Genomic DNA, 17,030 nt, shown 5'->3' on the forward strand with positions numbered 1-17,030 from the left:
TGTTTAAAAAAATAAAAATAATAAAAAGCCATGTACTAGTGTAAGCTCTCAGAGACTTTCTAGGGCCAAAAACCCAGGACACAGAACTAGGCAGAACCTAGTGCCTCAGTTTTATTATGATCCTGGACAAAATTCTTATTTTCCCTACATCTCTCTTTAAAATCTGGTAGAGTTCCATTTCTTGTTCTCAATATTATTGGAATGAGCTAATCAGTATAATGTACTGGGAACACTTTCAAAGAAGAGTTTAGGGCTCTTTTAACATATTCCTAAATTTTAAAAGTGTATATTTAGCATCTATCCCCTTTCCCCATTATTTTGCAGGATATTAAATAGTAGGTAATTTTAGTATAGTGAACTGTGCTACCCAATGTTTATCTGGATCTTTTGAAATAAATGCTGAAGGAGCATAATACATTTTGATATGAAATTGTTTATGTGGAAATATACACAAAAGAAAAGACAATGTCTAGCTTATATTTTTACAGTTCTCCGTAATTGTGAAAGTAATCTGGAAAGTGGTGTGTGTGTATGTGGGAACCAACAATTGTTTTGACAATTAATAATTGAACAAATGAATAACTTCCTCTTGAAATGATGACTTTTAGCACCTTGAGCAGTGTAGACTCCTTGATAATTTCCAGGAAATGCATTGTAATTCATTACCTATATAGTTGTTTCAAATATAGTAGAATAGGGAAAATATATTTTAGGGGGGAAAAGACCAACTATCCTCAAAAGTAGTACAAATGCTATAACTATTCTACATTAAAGTTTTAAACATCAACCACAATACAATAAGTAAGTAGTATTCATTTTTTTATTCTATCTGAAAAAGTTTAAGAAGTCAACTAAAAGCCAGAGCCCACAGAAGCACGCCAGGGCTACTCTACCCGGGACAGCTACCCATTGTTTACCAAGTCCGCGTCCTCACCTGAGACAGACTGAGCATTCAGTTATCACACCGTTCAAAGCAGGTGCATCATACCAGCTGCCTGTATCATACCAGCTGTCAGAATTCTATGATTCATGGATTTCAACAGTCACAAAAAATAAAGCGACACTATTCTCAACCACCCACCCATTCCCTTCCTACAGAGCATCAACTTTTCACACCGCCACAGAGATGGCTAGGGTGTTGGCATATTTTGTTATTCATTGCACCTGTCGAATTTCCTATTAATGGATGTGTTGTCAGCACTGGGCAACCTATCCCGATGCTTATTCTAAAGACAAAAAATTAAATAAATTTTATTTATATATAATAAGTGGACAAAGCTTAGGAGTTGAAAAATATGTTGATCATATAGCTCTTGCCTATTCATCATACACAGTTCAAGGATGTACTAACCACTTAACTTCCTCCCTCTTAAGGCATTTACTCTTACAATCACAATACAAGATACTTCAAAATAAACAGATTAGGAGGAAAAATTTCTTCCAACCTCTTCTCACTGAATCAAAGTCCGCCAGGTCTTGAGGAGAATAATACCCTCTTTCCTTGGGATGTAAAAAAGCTGATGCCTTTTCATTGAGGTCGAAGCAATCAAACGAAACTCCCTGGACAATCAACTGGCCAGTTTCCCTTTAGTGTTAGCTATTGAGACAGTTCTGACAGGAGCCTTCACCACACAAACCAAGAAAATATCCTTAAAGGCAAAACTTAGCAGTTTCCAGAGTTGGTGAGACCATTGCTAAGTCTGAAGGACTGCAGTGTGTGTGTGTGTGTGTGTGTGCGGGGGGGGGGGGGGGGGGGAATAGAAGAGGAGGGGAGGGGAGGGGAGGGGAGGGGAGGGAGGGGGTTGGGGGGAGAGGGTAGAAGAGGGTAGCTTTTCCAGGAACGTACTATCCCATTCCGTGTCTGCCTTTCTCACGCCGGCTCTCTGTGACTGCAAATCAAAATGTGGAACCAGCTAGCGCGGGACTCCTAAAGTCTCCCGGGTCTGACGGGTGAATGCACAGCGGTCCTGGCGTTTCGCTTGCAGCCTGCAGACCAGCAACAGAGGGTGACTAGTTCAGGCCTGCTAGAGCAACACCTGGCCCTGCAGGGTGGGGAGACGCCGGCGCCCGAGGAGACCCTGACGCTGCTCCCCACCCCTACCCCCCCTTCCCGGCGGCCTGCACCCCCTTGGGTCCCCGGCGCGTGCAAAACTCCCAACGTGGCTCCGGGCTCAAGTGACCCAACTCTCCTTTCCAGAGTCCTGGGCCACTCACCATTCGGCAAAGATATGCCCCCAAATGTTAAATAAGGCAAACGAGAGAAGCCCCAGCCCCCGGGCTTAGAGGGCCGGCCGGAGCGCTCGCAGAGTCCTTTCAGTCGGCTGTTCCCGCTGCAGCCGCGTCCCGGTCAGACCGGCACCCCGAGCCGAGCCGGGGCTAACAAAGCCGCAGCGACCACCCGGCAGGGGTGGAGCTGAGCAGCAAGCCTGGAACCCGCACCTACTGTGTGCTGGCCACCGCCCCCCGCCGGGGAGAGTCCCCCAAGTCACACACAAACTTTCTTTGCGTGGCGCCAAGGTGGGTGCACTCTCCCTAAAGAAAGGAGGGGTGGGTTTGGAGAGGGGCGAGGATGTAGCGCCCAGGCTTGGCTGGGGATGGATGGATCCCTCCTTCCCCCACCAGCTGCCAGGGATGAGATCATCCCTCCTAACCCCCCCACCCCACCCCACCCATCTCTGCCAGCCCAAGCCAGGTCTGATCCTCTACGAGAGGGGCCACGATTAAAGGAGGGATGGGCTCAGGAAAGTTCCTAGTGGGAGAGCGGGAGGGATCACTCGTGGCAGCAAAGCATCCCCTGTTAGGATGCCAAATTCCCGTCTGGAGCTCAGCTTTCAGCGGTGTGTGCACAGATCAGACAAGGGGAGGGAGGCAGCTCTGCGAGGGGACCGTCGGGGGGTGGAAACTCTGTATTTACAAGTTTTCCCGTCCCCACCCCCCCCCAACACTTCCACTCTTCCCCTTTAGAGCCCTCCCACCCCCAACACTCCGGCCAACCTGCACCCTCCACTCCCTTTAATTCATCCCCTTCCACCAGCCAAGGGCTGACTCCCCAGCATACCTCGGGTCTCAGGGCCTCGCCCGCGGCTCTCCAGTCCCCGGGTCGGTGCAGCCTCTGGGGCTGCGGCGCCCGCAGGTACGGGGCTATATACCGCCCGTGACTCAGTGAGGCTCGGGGAAAGCTCGTGCCCGCGGCCCTTCAAAATAAGAGTCTCAGCCCGGCCGAGAGGCCAGCGCGGGCAGGAGAGAAGGAGGCGTGGCTCAGCCTCGGAAGCCGCACGGGCCTCGCTCCGGCTACTCCGCCTGCCCCCTCCCCCTAACCGAGCCCCTCCCTCTGCATCTTTCTGGTCTCAAGCCCCTTTCCCGGCAGCCAAGTGATGAACTGGGCTTTCCCCACAACTTTCAGAAATTGATAACGGAAAAGAATTTAACTTTTTTTCTTTTTCTAGACCAATGGAGATGTTGGCTGCATGTTAGGATGAGTTGTGATTGTGTGATTGTGTGTGTGTGAGTGTGTGTGTGTGTGTGTGTGTGTGTGTGTATTGTGTTTTCCCCTCTATAGGCTAAAAAGCAGTGTTCAATAAATCTGACTCCTGGGCAGCAATGAAAGCTCTCAGTGGAATGGAACAGTCTTGAAGGAATGACAAGGCGGGGCGGGGCGAGGCCGGCGGGGTGGGGGTGGGAGATTAGGGATCAGGGTGGGGGAGGTCCGGCTCCTGTGGGCTGCCCACATTTAACCTGGGCGCTGAGGGTTTGCGGGTATCATGCAGGATGACTGTGCAGCATTTAAAGGGAAAAGCACAAAAAATCATTTGGTACACTTTTTTTTTTTTTAAAGAAAGAGGAAGGATCATTTCTAAATGTCCATTAGTTAGTTCACACTGATCTGTGTATCAATGAGTGACTGAATTCAGGAGCCCTCAGGGTAAGAAGTGTAGTATTCTGAGTTAGCAACTTCTTAGGAACGCTGTCCTTATCCCGCTGTCCTTATCCCCCGCTCTTCTATCATCAACTACTAGAGACTCTGAGTCACTTGTTTTGACTTACTACAAGGGGGATTTCTATAGATGTGTTTTAAAGGAAGACATTGACTCAGTGATTCCGAAAGCTAGATTCCTGTGTAAAATTTGTCAATGATGTGGGCTTAACCCTATGGCCAGATGAGCAACTTTCCCCTTTCACACACTCAGTGAAGGACACCCCTGCTCTGTGCTTAATCCTCCCATGGCTGGGTTAGGGCGCTATGTGACAGTCATGTCTGTTTGTCACACAGTGTGTGCTCCTTGACCACTGGGACCAATTCTCTTGACACACAATAAACTGTCAATAAAATGAACTGTCAATAAAATGAACGAATGCTAATACCTAACATTTATTGAACACCTGCTGCTGTGCCAGGCCCTTCTGCCCAATGGTCACCAAGTTCATGCCAATAAATGCTGATGAGATTTGAATAGCTAGTAGACTACGCTTAAATGGTCTAGTAATTTTATCCCTACTTTCATCATTAACCTCAGCCGGCCTGACCCTCTCTTTCTGACATGGCTTCATTGATTTTTAGCTTAAAATTATGTCTATAAAATATTTAAACAATGACTCCAAAGTGGACGTCTCTCTGTAATTCAACCTTCAAAGATAAACATTGTTAACACAGTCTGCTCTTTCAGACTTTTGTATATGTATTTAAACACATATTTAAAACATAGATTAGATCATCATTTACATACGGTTCTGTAACTTACTTTTTTTAAAACTTACAATATATAGTAGCCAGGCATAATACAAGGCATTATCATTTTTTAAATTTTTGAGATGGTGATAGGCAAAAAACTTTGTACTTCACTGTGTAACTTTGCTTATCTTTGAATGTTCGGTTGGCTCATTTCTGTGTTAAATGACGATTAGGGCAGCAAAAAGGCATCACTTGGTGCATCGCAGGGTTTTCTCATAGACTGCAGTGTAACACTGAAGCAAGATGCCTAAAAATAGATATATCATATGGCCCAGCAATTCCATTCCTGGGTATTTATGCAAAGGAAATGAGAACATTAATGTGAAAAGATATCTGCACCTTTATGTTCAATGCAGCATTATTTTCATAGTCAAAATATGGAAGCAACCTAGGTGTCCACCAATAGATGAATGGATAAAGAAGATGGGATACATACACACATACACACACACTGGAATTTTATGCAGCAATACAAATGAATGAAATCTTGCCATTTTCAACAATATAGGTAGATCTAGAGGGTATTATGCTAAGTGAAATAAGTCAGGCAGAGAAAGACAAATCCCATATGGTTTCATTAATATATGGAATCTAAAAACAAACTCATTGGAAACAGACACCAAAGGGATGATTACCAGAAGGGAGGGGGGATGTTTGAAAAAGGGGAAGGGGAATAGAGCCAACAATATTGTGATAAATTTACATGGTGCCAGATGATTGCTCGAATTAGTGGGAGGATCACATTTTAAGGTATAAAAATGTTGAGTCACTATATTATACACCTGAAATTAATAAAGCCAATATAAGATTGCATACCAACTACACTTAAATAAAAATAAATGTTAATAACATAAAATGAGTTAGGACTTACTGGTCTGTGCCATTAACTGTGGAACTCTGGAGCTTTCTTGTTTCCACGACAATGGAATTAATTTAACAAATTTTATTTTACAGTTCTTAAATTTTGTGGCTTTATGATTAAGAAGTCCATTGTCAACACAAGCACAGAGAGAATAAAACAGATAAGCATGAGCTACTACCACCTGGAGTGTTTACATACCACAGGAGTATGTCTAGGATGGAAGAGACTGGGAGAGTTGATTCACTGCCAGAAAATTCCAATTATCCAATTCCTTCAAAAGAAGGATGATCCATCACATGTGCCATTGCTGCCTTATTCCTACCATAGCGGCTCATAAAGAAGCATTCATGTGGACCAGTTTCCATTTCTCAGAGCTCAAATCCAGGAAGACTTAAGGAACTGGTGCAAAATACTAAATATTATAATGCTTTCAACTCTAAAAGATATATGCATAAAATAAAACAGAACCAGAGGTATAGAAGCATGGAACAGACTGGCGAATTTCAGAGGGAAGGTGGGGGTGAGGGTGGGTGGCAGGGGAGTGATTAACCGGGGAACTTATATACTTATATGCATAGCCCCATGGACACAGACTATAGAATGGTGAAGGCCTGGGAGAGGCGGGTATGGGGTAGAAGGGGTCAATGGGAAAAAATACCACAAATAAACAAAGGGGTCATCTGTAATACTTTCAACAAGAAAGATAAATTTAAAAAAAAAAAAGATATATGCATGAAACATGGGAGGCATAGATTCATCTTAGCTATTGCTTTGGCAAATCCCAGAGTTCTTATCAGTAGAAGCTCTGATAGTTCAGAACATCAGCCAAGCTTGAAAAAGAACATTCTATCCTCTGTGCACACTGCAGATTCTGATCAAGAACCTTCTCTGTAGATTGCTCTGTCTGCATTCTCTCTCATCTAAAACGCAGAGTTCTGAGATTTTGAGGTAAGATGACAGGGGTGGTGAACGCATATGCTCCGGGCTGCGCCCATGGGGTCCCTCCGGCCTCACCGGAAATGTCTGGCAGAGGGTCTGTTTTAGAACTTCCACCTCTAGCTTCACCATTACACGCTTGGCTCACTAACCTATAGCTTCATATGTATATGTACCAACTTAATTTGAGATGAAGTAATTTGCTCAATTTTCTACTTATTCACAGAGGAGGGTGTAATGGGTGAAGGTAATCCTTCAAATCATCCCTTTATTCTCTTTTCATGTTCTCTCTCACAAATGAAAAGAGTGAAACACACACAGGTGGTTAAAACTAAAACAACAAAAGACAACTAAAAACAAATGGCATTCACAGAACAGACATAGATATAGATATACACTGCAGGGGTCCTCAAACTTTTTAAACAGGGGGCCAGTTCACTGTCCCTCAGACCGTTGGAGGGCCGGACTACAGTTAAAAAAAAACTATGAACAAATTCCTATGCACACTGCACATATCTTATTTTGAAGTGAAAAAACAAAACAGCAAAAACACCTGCATGTGGCCCGTGGGCCGTAGTTTGAGGATGCCTGATATACAGCTATATAGAAATGATTGCTGGAGGTAATACACAGCACCTATCTTAAAATTGCTCATCATAGGTAATACTATTTTTTAAAGTGGACAATATTAGCAAATCAAATAAATGTCTTCTTGCCAAGTGTCCATTAGGAAAGCTACCATTACAAGGATACATTGCCCAACTATGCTTTTGTAACATATAAGCAAAAGCCAAAATCTAAATTTTTATTCCATTTACACACTAGAGGCCCGATAACAAGCTATAGATAGCAGTAAATTCATACAAGGGGCTCGGCCCTCGAAGCCCTGCCTGCCTCAGCTGGCCCTCGCAGTCCCAGCTTCATCCGGAAGGAAGGTCATCAGGAAGGATGTCTGGAAGGTCGTTTGGCTGTCCAGTCTAATTAGCATATTACGCTTTTATTATTATAGATAGCAGTAAAAGGCATTTTGCTTAAAATAATATTTTAATGAAAATTGGGCAGTATTGTGATGTTTTTAGAAGATTCTTGGCTTCTGGAGTGGTGCATTCTTTATTAGGGGCTATTGCTACTTATTTCCTCAGAGTGAACTATGGTGTATAGACCTGATGTTCTAATACCAATCCTCTCTAATAAAATGGTAATATGCAAATTAACCATCACTCCGCTGCATAAGCCATGCCCACCAGCCAATCAGGGCAAGTATGCAAATTAACCCCAATCCAAGATGGCTACAGCCACAGAGAGCAAGGTTTCCCAGGTAACAGAGGAAGCCAAGCTTTCCATAGCTGTTGCAGGCCTAAGCCTCCACTCAAGCTACAAAGTTTCAGTTATAGAAGGTTAACAAATTCAAACAAATGGCAGCAGAATGGAGCTTGAGAGAGCAGGCCAGGGTTGCCGGCGGCAACAGGGGAAGCAAAGCTTTCCGCACACCCTGGCCCGGCTCACCCGCTTAAGGCTACAAAGTTTCAATTGTAGAAGGTGAATTAACTGCCACAGAAATGGCTGCCAGAGCCCCAGGCTTGGCTCCGCTCCAGGCTACAAAGTTTCAATTGTAGAAGGAAAATAAATTCCAGATACCAGGGCCTCTGCTTGGGTTGCCAGGGGGCGTGGCCGGCCTGCAAACCACCACAGGCCCCTCGCTCAGGCCGCCCCACACCCCAAGGGAACCCCCACCCTTATCTGTGACACCCTTCAGGGCAAACCAGCTGGCCCCCACCCGTGCACCAGGCCTCTATCCTATCTAATAAAAGAGTAATATGCAGATTGATCATCACTGCAACACACAATATAGCTGCCCCCATGTGGTCAGAGATCCTGCCCCCATGTGGACACAAGATGGCCACTACGAGATGGCCAGCAGGGGAGGGCAGTTGGGAGGCACCCGGCCTGCAAGGGAGGGCAGTTGTGAGGGACCAGGCTTGCAAGGGAGGGCAGTTGGAGGTGATCAACCCTGCAGGAGAGGCCAGTTAGGGGTGACCAGGCTGGCAGAGGAGGGAAGTTGGGGGCAAACAGGCTGGCAGGGGAGCAGTTAAGCATCAACCAGGCTGGCAGCGGAGTGGTTAGGGGGTGATCAGGCTGGCAGGCAGAAGCGGTTAGGGGCAATCAGGAAGGCAGGCAGGCAAGCAGTTGGGAGCCAGCAGTCCTGGATTGTGAGAGGGATGTCCGACTGCCCGTTTAGGCCCGATCCTGGTGGGATCGGGCCTAAACGGGCAGTCGGACATCCCTCCAGGAGTCCCAGATTGGAGAGGGTACAGGCTGGGCTGAGGGACAACCCCCTGCCGTGCACGAATTTCGTGCACCGGGCTTCTAGTTTAGTATAAGAATCTACTTCCATTCACTCTGGTGATTTGATATTATAATTATTTTTAATCCTCACCTGAGGAAATTTTTTCCATTGATTTTTTTAGAGAGAGTGTAGGAGGGGGGAAAGAGAAATATTGATGCGAGAGCGACACATTGATTGGTTGCTTCCAGTTCACACCCCAACCAGAGCCGGGGATTGACCATGTCCTTGACCGGAATTGAACCTGAGACCCTTTGGTCTGCAGGCCGACGCTCTAACTACTGAACCAAACTGGCCAGGGCTGATGTTATTTTTAAAATCTTGTTGATTTACCTCCTGCTGTATTTTTTAACAGGTACAGAATCTAGGTTTAATGGCCTCAATATTACATTTGCAAGGGCACCCAACCATATTCAGTAAGTAAGAATAAGGCTAGAAAAAATAGTAATTATAGATTTTACCTGGCCATTAGATCCAACTAACATTATTTTGGGCAAAATGTTTCTGAGAATAGAATGTTTAAGATCAGCTTTTATTCATTTTTTAATGAACACTTTTTATAAATCTTGGACCACTTTGAATGTGACTCTTTGTAATTAACAGCAACATTTTTTATGGGACATTTGTTTCTATAGCAACAACTACCAAATTGTTACAATAAAAGTGAGACACCTTTAAAAGTGAAAATGCGTCTTCTCAAGAGGCTAAGCCCTGTGCATTATTTGATCATGACTACAGACTCTCAGGGGAGGAGGGACAGGGCAAACCTCCAAGGACAACTTATACTTTCAACATAAAAAACAAATTAATGGATTCCACTGGCCAAGGTAACTTTCTGGCTCCGGTTTGTACATAACTTTTTATTAAGAGAAGGGAGAAAGGATTAGGGAAAGAGAAAATGGAACTGTTTATACTGGTCTAAATGTGACTAGAAGCCAGAGGACATAAAATACGATGCAGAGAGAACATGACACGCAGAAGGTCCGCCGTTGTGGAACGTAAAGAAAACTCATGGAATTGTAAACAAAAGGACAGACTGAGTCTGTGAGAGCCAAGTAAGCCCTGCCTCGCAACAGCTCCAGAGGAAGGAGCGCACCAGAGCCAGCAGGGCCTGCACAGAGAATCCAGGAAGGGCATCCTGAGAAGGGCCTGGGCTTGGGAGCCAGATGGACTGGGGTCCGGCGAAGGCTGTTTCCATGACCTTAAACTCACAGAGCTTTTGTCTTCTTATCTGTAAAATGGAGGTAAATTTTGGACTACTGTTGAGAAGATAAAGCAAGAGGCTGCCGATGCAGCGCCTAACACACGGTTTGGTATGTAGCAAGTAGGGGCTACTTTTATTCTCCCCCTTTTAATTTATAAATTTATATACTTACAGTATCTCAGGATATATATAAAATATATATATTTTATACATATATATATATATATTTTATTTATTTTATTTATTTTTTTTTTTGAGAGAGAGAGGCATCAATGTGAGAGATTGGTTGCCTCTCGTCTGCACCCAGACCAGAGCCAGAGATTGAGCCTGCAATGGAAGTACGTGCCCTTGACCGGAATCAAACCCATGGCCCTTTAGTCTGCGGGCTGACTCTTTAACCACTGAGCCAAAACTATATATAATACTATATATAAAAAACTATATTATATATAGTTTTTGCAAAACACAGTATTTAGTTAGGAAGAGAGTAAAAAATAATTATCTGAACATCACTCTGTGCTGACACTCTGCCAAATACTTCACATGCATTCTCCCATCTTATCTGACTCTACAAGCCATGGGGAAGTATGGCTGTTACCATCATGCCCTCTTCATAGAGGAAGACAGTGAGCACAGAGGGGTTAGGTAACTTACCTAAGGACACAGAGCTGTTAAGTGGAGGAGCAATACCATAAATTGTTAACTCCAGAACCCAAACTCCATGGATTACAAATTTGGAGTAAAAAAAAAAATATATATATATATATATATATACACACACACACACACACACACACACACACACACACACACACATATATACATATAATGAAATACTACTCAGCCTTAAGGTAAGATGAAACACTGCCATTTGTAACAACATGGATGGATCTTGAGAATATCATGCTACGCAAAATAAGTCAGACAGAAAAAGTTAAGAACCATATGATTTCACTCATATGTGGGATATAAAACTGAAAGCAAAAAAATGAACAAAGAAGAAAAACAAGCAAATAAAAACTCATAAACACAGACAACAGCATGGTGGTTACCAGAGGGAAGCGGGGTGGGGAGTAATAAAGAGTAAAGGGGGTTCAACATATGGTAACAGAAGATTTGACTTTGGGTGGTGGGCACACAATGCAATATACAAATGACATAGAACTGTCCACTCAAAACCTGTAGAATCTTATTAACCAATGTCACCCCAATAATTTGAAGAGTACATGTGTATGGAAAGTCCATTAACAATCTCAGGATACTAAGCTCTCCATTAGTAGATCGGTAGTTTGTTATTGCAAAGTTTTAGTGTGCACAAAAATGTCGGCGTGACCTGACATTGTTAAGGCAGCTTTTAAGCATGTCCTGCTTCACCCAGAGAAGAATCTGACTCAGTATTAAGCATCCTTTTCCAAATCAAATGAGTTATGCCGGCTCTGATGGAATCAGCCACAGATTCCATGTGGATTACTGAAAAGGCATAGTTACAAGTAGGAATTTCCTTTTTACGTGACTCTCCTTAGTAAATGGTCAAATACTGTTACAAGCTGACTGGTTAGTTGAACTTTACCCTGCATAAGAAAAACCTTAAGCTGTGCCTTCTCAATATAGTGACTGATAATGGAGTAATATGACATAATCAGTTTAGGATTATACATCTTTACATTTATATTAATTCTAATGGCAATTTATGAAGTTATGGGTGAGATGATGCATAACTTCCTTGGCCGATTTTCTTAATACTGTTACCTTTGGCGATACCATAATAAGGAATCTTGAATTGCACTTCATATAGATTCAGTTGGACACTTCAAAATCAGACAGGTCAGCTATCGTTTTATTGTTGGTCCCAGAAACACAGGAAGTAAAACTGCCTTGGTAATAGGGCTGCTGTGGGTGTTGTGGTGGCTTTCTCAGAATGGTCATTTAAATGCAAAGGGAATCACGGACTCCAGCGAGATACAGTTAGGAAACTACAGTGGCGGGAAGAAGGGGATCAGGCCCATTTTCCCTAACCCTGAAACCTTCCCTCTACCACATCCTTCACATTCTAATCTTGAGCATTCATTCCCTTGAATTAATAAATGAATCCTCTGGTTCAAATTAAGGAGATTATGTTATCTACAGTACTTAGTGTTTTGCATTAGGGAAATACCTAGAGATTTGCTGGGGTGTTGCAATGAAAGGTTTTCTAGCAAAGATATCCAACTACTAAGAAAATTGTTGAGATGATTTTACAGTAAATGTTTTTGACACAATAACATATGCAAGCCTACTGTGGAAAGGGAATGTAAAGAGAGAGAGAATGTAGGGAAGTCATATATTCCAATTAAATTTTCTTTAAAAACAGAAATTTAATGATGCAATTTACATTGGAAAATTCCCTGGATGTAGATCTTAAGACCTATAAGACAAAATATTTGGTAACAGCAGTTAAAGGAATTAACTTATATGACATATAGTTTATGTGATTGACAGGTAAAACAACTGACTTAATAATATTGATACTGCCTGTTATGGGCCCATTAAATGAGTATATTATTTTGCCACAGATGCAATGAAGTACTAGATTTCAAGAGAAAAAAATTAGGATGTTTACCTAAGATTCCATTAGATGTGAAAAATATTCCCATTGTTCCAAAGAATTGAGATTATTCTTGTATCACTATATCATATTTGCCTCTTTGTTTTTAGTAATATTAGAAAGAGTTAATTACTTTTGAGGTAATTTGAATAATTTATGGGAAATCAAGAGACTCTTCAAATTACACTTTGGTTCAATCAGTTATATTCAAAGAAACTAGTGGCCTATAAATGTTTTCAAATGACCTTTAGAATAGGAAATGAATTGTGGCACATGAATAGAGTTCAAAGAGAGAAGACCACACTGAGGGAAATCAGAGTAGAGCACCAGCTTTAAAAAAATGTAACTTTTGAGCAATGTTGACAAAGAAGGATTCGGAAAGTAAAATTCTCAGTGGAAGAAGAAAGGAAGACAGCAACCATAAGTGAAGACTAAATTCAGCCCTGCCCCCTTAAAACCAAGCCCTCTGCAAATCACTATCTCAGTTTCCACAAAGGCCCCATCACAGATTGATTTATGAGCAACGGGTATATACACGTTTCCGCCCATTGTTGCCTTTCGTTCATTAGCCCATAAGAGGCAACAGCATGGTTCCATCATCACTTGTAGGTGGAACAAGTTAAGCCTGGCATACCTTTGGTGTCATTGTTCCCTTGTTTGTCTGCCCACTGTATGACACTCAACAAAACCTTGTGTCCCAGCGATGGGCAAACTGGTCTGACAATTGACTCCCTTTTCCAGTTGACTCTACTTTCGAGAACAAAGGCACAGTCTTTCAGCATCACTGAGGAATTAATTTTGGATTCGGGCACCTGCCTCGTGGTCGTCATGCTACGGCCAAAGGAACCTACATGAGCAGCCCTGCAGAGCACCAGTTTTTAAAATGTAATTTCTGAGCAAAGTGGAAAGAGTGAGATTTAGAAAGTAAAGTTTTCAACCTACACGGCTTGCTGGCTGGGGGCACCCACTTGGCTTTCCCAGGCCAAGCGGTGTTACTTCAGGAGAAAGGAATCCTTGAGCCACCTGTTGCTCAGAGAGAAGCATCAAGAAAAAACAGTTTTCCCAGCCCACGTGGCTCAGTGATTGAGCATCCACCTGTGAACCAGGAGACCAGAGTTGGATTCCTGGTCAGGGCACACGCCCAGGTTGTGGGCTCGATCCCCAGTGTGGGCCATGCGGGAGGCAGCCGATCAATGATTCTCTCTCAACATTGATGTTTCTCTACCTCTCCCTTCCTCTCTAAAATCAATAAAAATGTATTAAAAAAAAGAAGTTAAAGGGGCTACCCTCATTGCTCAGTATTACAATGCGGGTAAAGAGAGGTGAGGCCCGGTGTAGTTTATGAAGGTTCTGTGCCCGTCGTCTTAGGCAGGCCATCCATTAGGCACAGAGGGAGCGAAGTTGGTGCCCACCTCACTTTTGGGAGCCCACAGAAATGTAAACATTTAAAATTTTGATGCTCAGAAGGGATAAAATGAATATTGTAATAACTATATAATAATAAATCCAGTTTGGGTTTTATTCATCTTCATACTAATACAGTTGTAAAATACAAATCCCCCTTTTTTTCTTTGTTTAATGAAGAAAGGGACCCACGAAGACAAAAGTGCCTGGGGCCCATGACAGTCATAACACAGCCCTAATCGTAGGTAGCTGATGTTTGTCTGAACTCTTGACACTTTCCTTTTATTAGATATAAAGATACGCTTTACCATCTAGTCTCTATTCACAGTTGTTTTCAGTGTGAACCTAAATCTGTAGGTGTCATCAGTTTTTTAAAAGAAGAAAACCCGGTCTCATATTCTCAAGCTCTTTATAATTTCAGCGAGGAGACAAAAATCAGCTGTTGACAACAGGTGCTTTGCAGTTATTCATTCATGTGGACACTTCTTTTATGAGCTAATTACTCATAACTCCCCTGTGAACAGACTGCACATCTGGGAAAATAAAGCTGCCCGCTGAAAGGGCATTGCTGGAGCGTAGGTGAAGCACAATAGTGAATTCATTTGCATACCCTTACAAGGCTTCACCCAAATCCCTGAAGCACAAAGTTGGGCTTCATGTCTGAAGGATGAGTTGGCGCCAGGTTGAAGGCTGCAACGTGGGAATCTGGGATTCCAGTTTAGAACGCAGCTCCCGATACTTCCCTGGTCTCCCACACTCACTTAGACACGACCTCTCCCTGAGCATCCACTGGTCCTGGTGTCCTTCATCCTCATCTGCAAAATGCTCTACTTGCCCATTTAAATTCTTTTTCAATTTCAACTTTTTCATGGGGAGAATACAACACTTTTGCTAACAAATCACACTTCTATTTGGTAAAACAATTCCTAAGCTTGGCTCATTGTTATCACATATCGATTTTATACTGCTTTTTCCAGCTTTTTAAAAGTATGATTGACAAATAAAAATTGTATATATATATATATATATATATATATATATATATATATATATATATACACACACACATATATACACACACACACACACGCGCACACACACACACACACACTTATATACGGTATACAATGTGTAATTATTACCACAAACAAATTAACATCCATAACCTCACATAGTTACCATTTGTGTGTGTGTGTGTGTGTGTGTGTGTGTGTGTGTGTGTGGTGAGAACACTGAAGATACACTCTCTTAATTCAAGTGTACCAGACTTTAAATATATAAAAGATCTCATCAGGTTCTGAGTCCTCTTGGAAATGAGGTCTTTAGGCAAAAGTCCCTTAATCTCATGGTCTCCTCCTCTGTCCAATGGAGGGGCTGGATGGCATAATCACTAAGGTTCTCTTCAGCTAGATGGTTCTGGAATGAGATGGAAGGTCATCGCCCTGACCTGGGTGTAGGACTTTAATAGCAACTCTTCAAATGGGTGTTGGGCTATTACACAGAGCAATGATCTTCAATGACAATCCTTTGAAAAGTGAGAAAAAATACTAAAATCTCTATCTTATCCTTTATATTTTTCTATCTTTGTAAGTATTTTATAATACATGTAATAGTACATAATATATGTCTATATATTACATATATATATATATATATATATATATATATATATATATACACACAAAATATGTTATCAAAGGGGATGCATGACCAAAAAAAAAATTTGGAATCCCATTGTTTTAAGGTACAAAGACATAATCAACTCAATTCACCAGATATTGTCTGGCCAAGGGTCTGCTTTAGGACTTTCATTTCTAGCTTCCCCTTTAACACTATTTGGCTCATAGACATATAGCTTTAAATACCCAAATTTAATTTGAGATGAAGCAATTTGGTCCATTTTTCACTAGTTTGGAGAAGGGGATGAAGTGAAGGAAGGTAATTCCTTCCGATTATTCCTTTAGATGGAGATTCAACTTAATACCCTAGACAGCCAAAGACTCAAGAAAACCACAGCAGAGGCAGACTGGCTGCCCACCTGGACCTTCACCCCCATCCTGTGAGTTGGAGTAATCAACCATGGGTCTAGCTTTATGTCCACTATGTTTGGAGCTCAGATGTCATAGATAAGCAGAGCATTTGACCTGCCAAATCTTTTTTTTTTTTCTATTGATGTGGCAGAACCCATAATCCAAGAAAACAGAGACATTCATTACTCAATAATTATAACTGAGATACACACAATACATAAAAATAGTATCATCAGATTCTTGCATTGATATTACACATAATATTTCAAAGTGTATATGTCTGCCTCCATTTTTTATTTATGCAGGTAATTTTGGGAGCCATCTCTGTAATGATCATTCTCATATATAAACTGACAAAGTTACCACTGGATACCTGGCTTGGATATGTTGAAACCTGTTATTTTTTTTTCTCTGTTAAAATGGAAGTTCTTTCTCCTACCTTTCGACATTTTCAAGAGAATCTTCATTTCTCTGTGATACTTTAAGTGCATCCCCACAAATTTGCACTATACATCTATGAAGTAGTATCCTATCTAATAAAAGGGTAATATGCAAATTAACCATCACTCCGTCACAAAGATGGCACCCAATTCTTTCAACCCTGCCGGAGTCCCCCAGTCCCAGGGGGGCGGCCTGGCAGAATGCTTGCTTCGTCGCCGTGGTAATGAGGTAAGCATTCTACCCTGGCCACGGAGGGCCTCTGGTGGGCAGTGGGACGCTTGTGTCGTCACCCTGGTGATGAGGCAAGCATTCCGCGCCTGGCCGCGGATGGGCCTCTGGGCCATGGAGAGCCTCTGGGCAGTGGGTGCGGAGCGGCCAGGCCCTGCAGAGAGCTACTGGTGCACGGATTCGTGCACAGGGCTACTAGTGATTTCATATTTAAGAGAACACACTTTGGGTCTGAATCCCAAATTTTGTCACTTGCTGGATATGTGTT

At 42.6% G+C, this 17,030-nt stretch overlaps 1 protein-coding gene across 5 annotated transcripts in view; it reads right to left on the minus strand.

The window, feature by feature from the left end:
* Nucleotides 1-17,030, minus strand: part of PALLD (palladin, cytoskeletal associated protein) — a 270,780-nt gene that overhangs the window by 86,683 nt on the left and 167,067 nt on the right. Inside the window, exons 1-2 of one of the 5 annotated variants that reach the window (XM_079771707.1) lie at nt 3,059-3,202; nt 1,847-1,986 (exon numbers count right to left, since the gene is read on the minus strand). The exons of 2 other annotated variants lie outside the window; for them this stretch is intronic. The gene's annotated coding sequence lies outside the window, so the exon portion shown is untranslated. Of the gene's footprint in view, nt 1-1,846; nt 2,661-3,058; nt 3,213-17,030 lie in introns of those variants that run through there. 2 more of the 5 variants (XM_079771704.1, XM_079771705.1) reach the window with 2 other exon arrangements.

The sequence above is a fragment of the Cnephaeus nilssonii genome, assembly GCF_951640355.1.
Source record: "Cnephaeus nilssonii genome assembly, chromosome: 5".
NCBI classification, from domain to species: Eukaryota; Metazoa; Chordata; class Mammalia; order Chiroptera; family Vespertilionidae; genus Cnephaeus; species Cnephaeus nilssonii.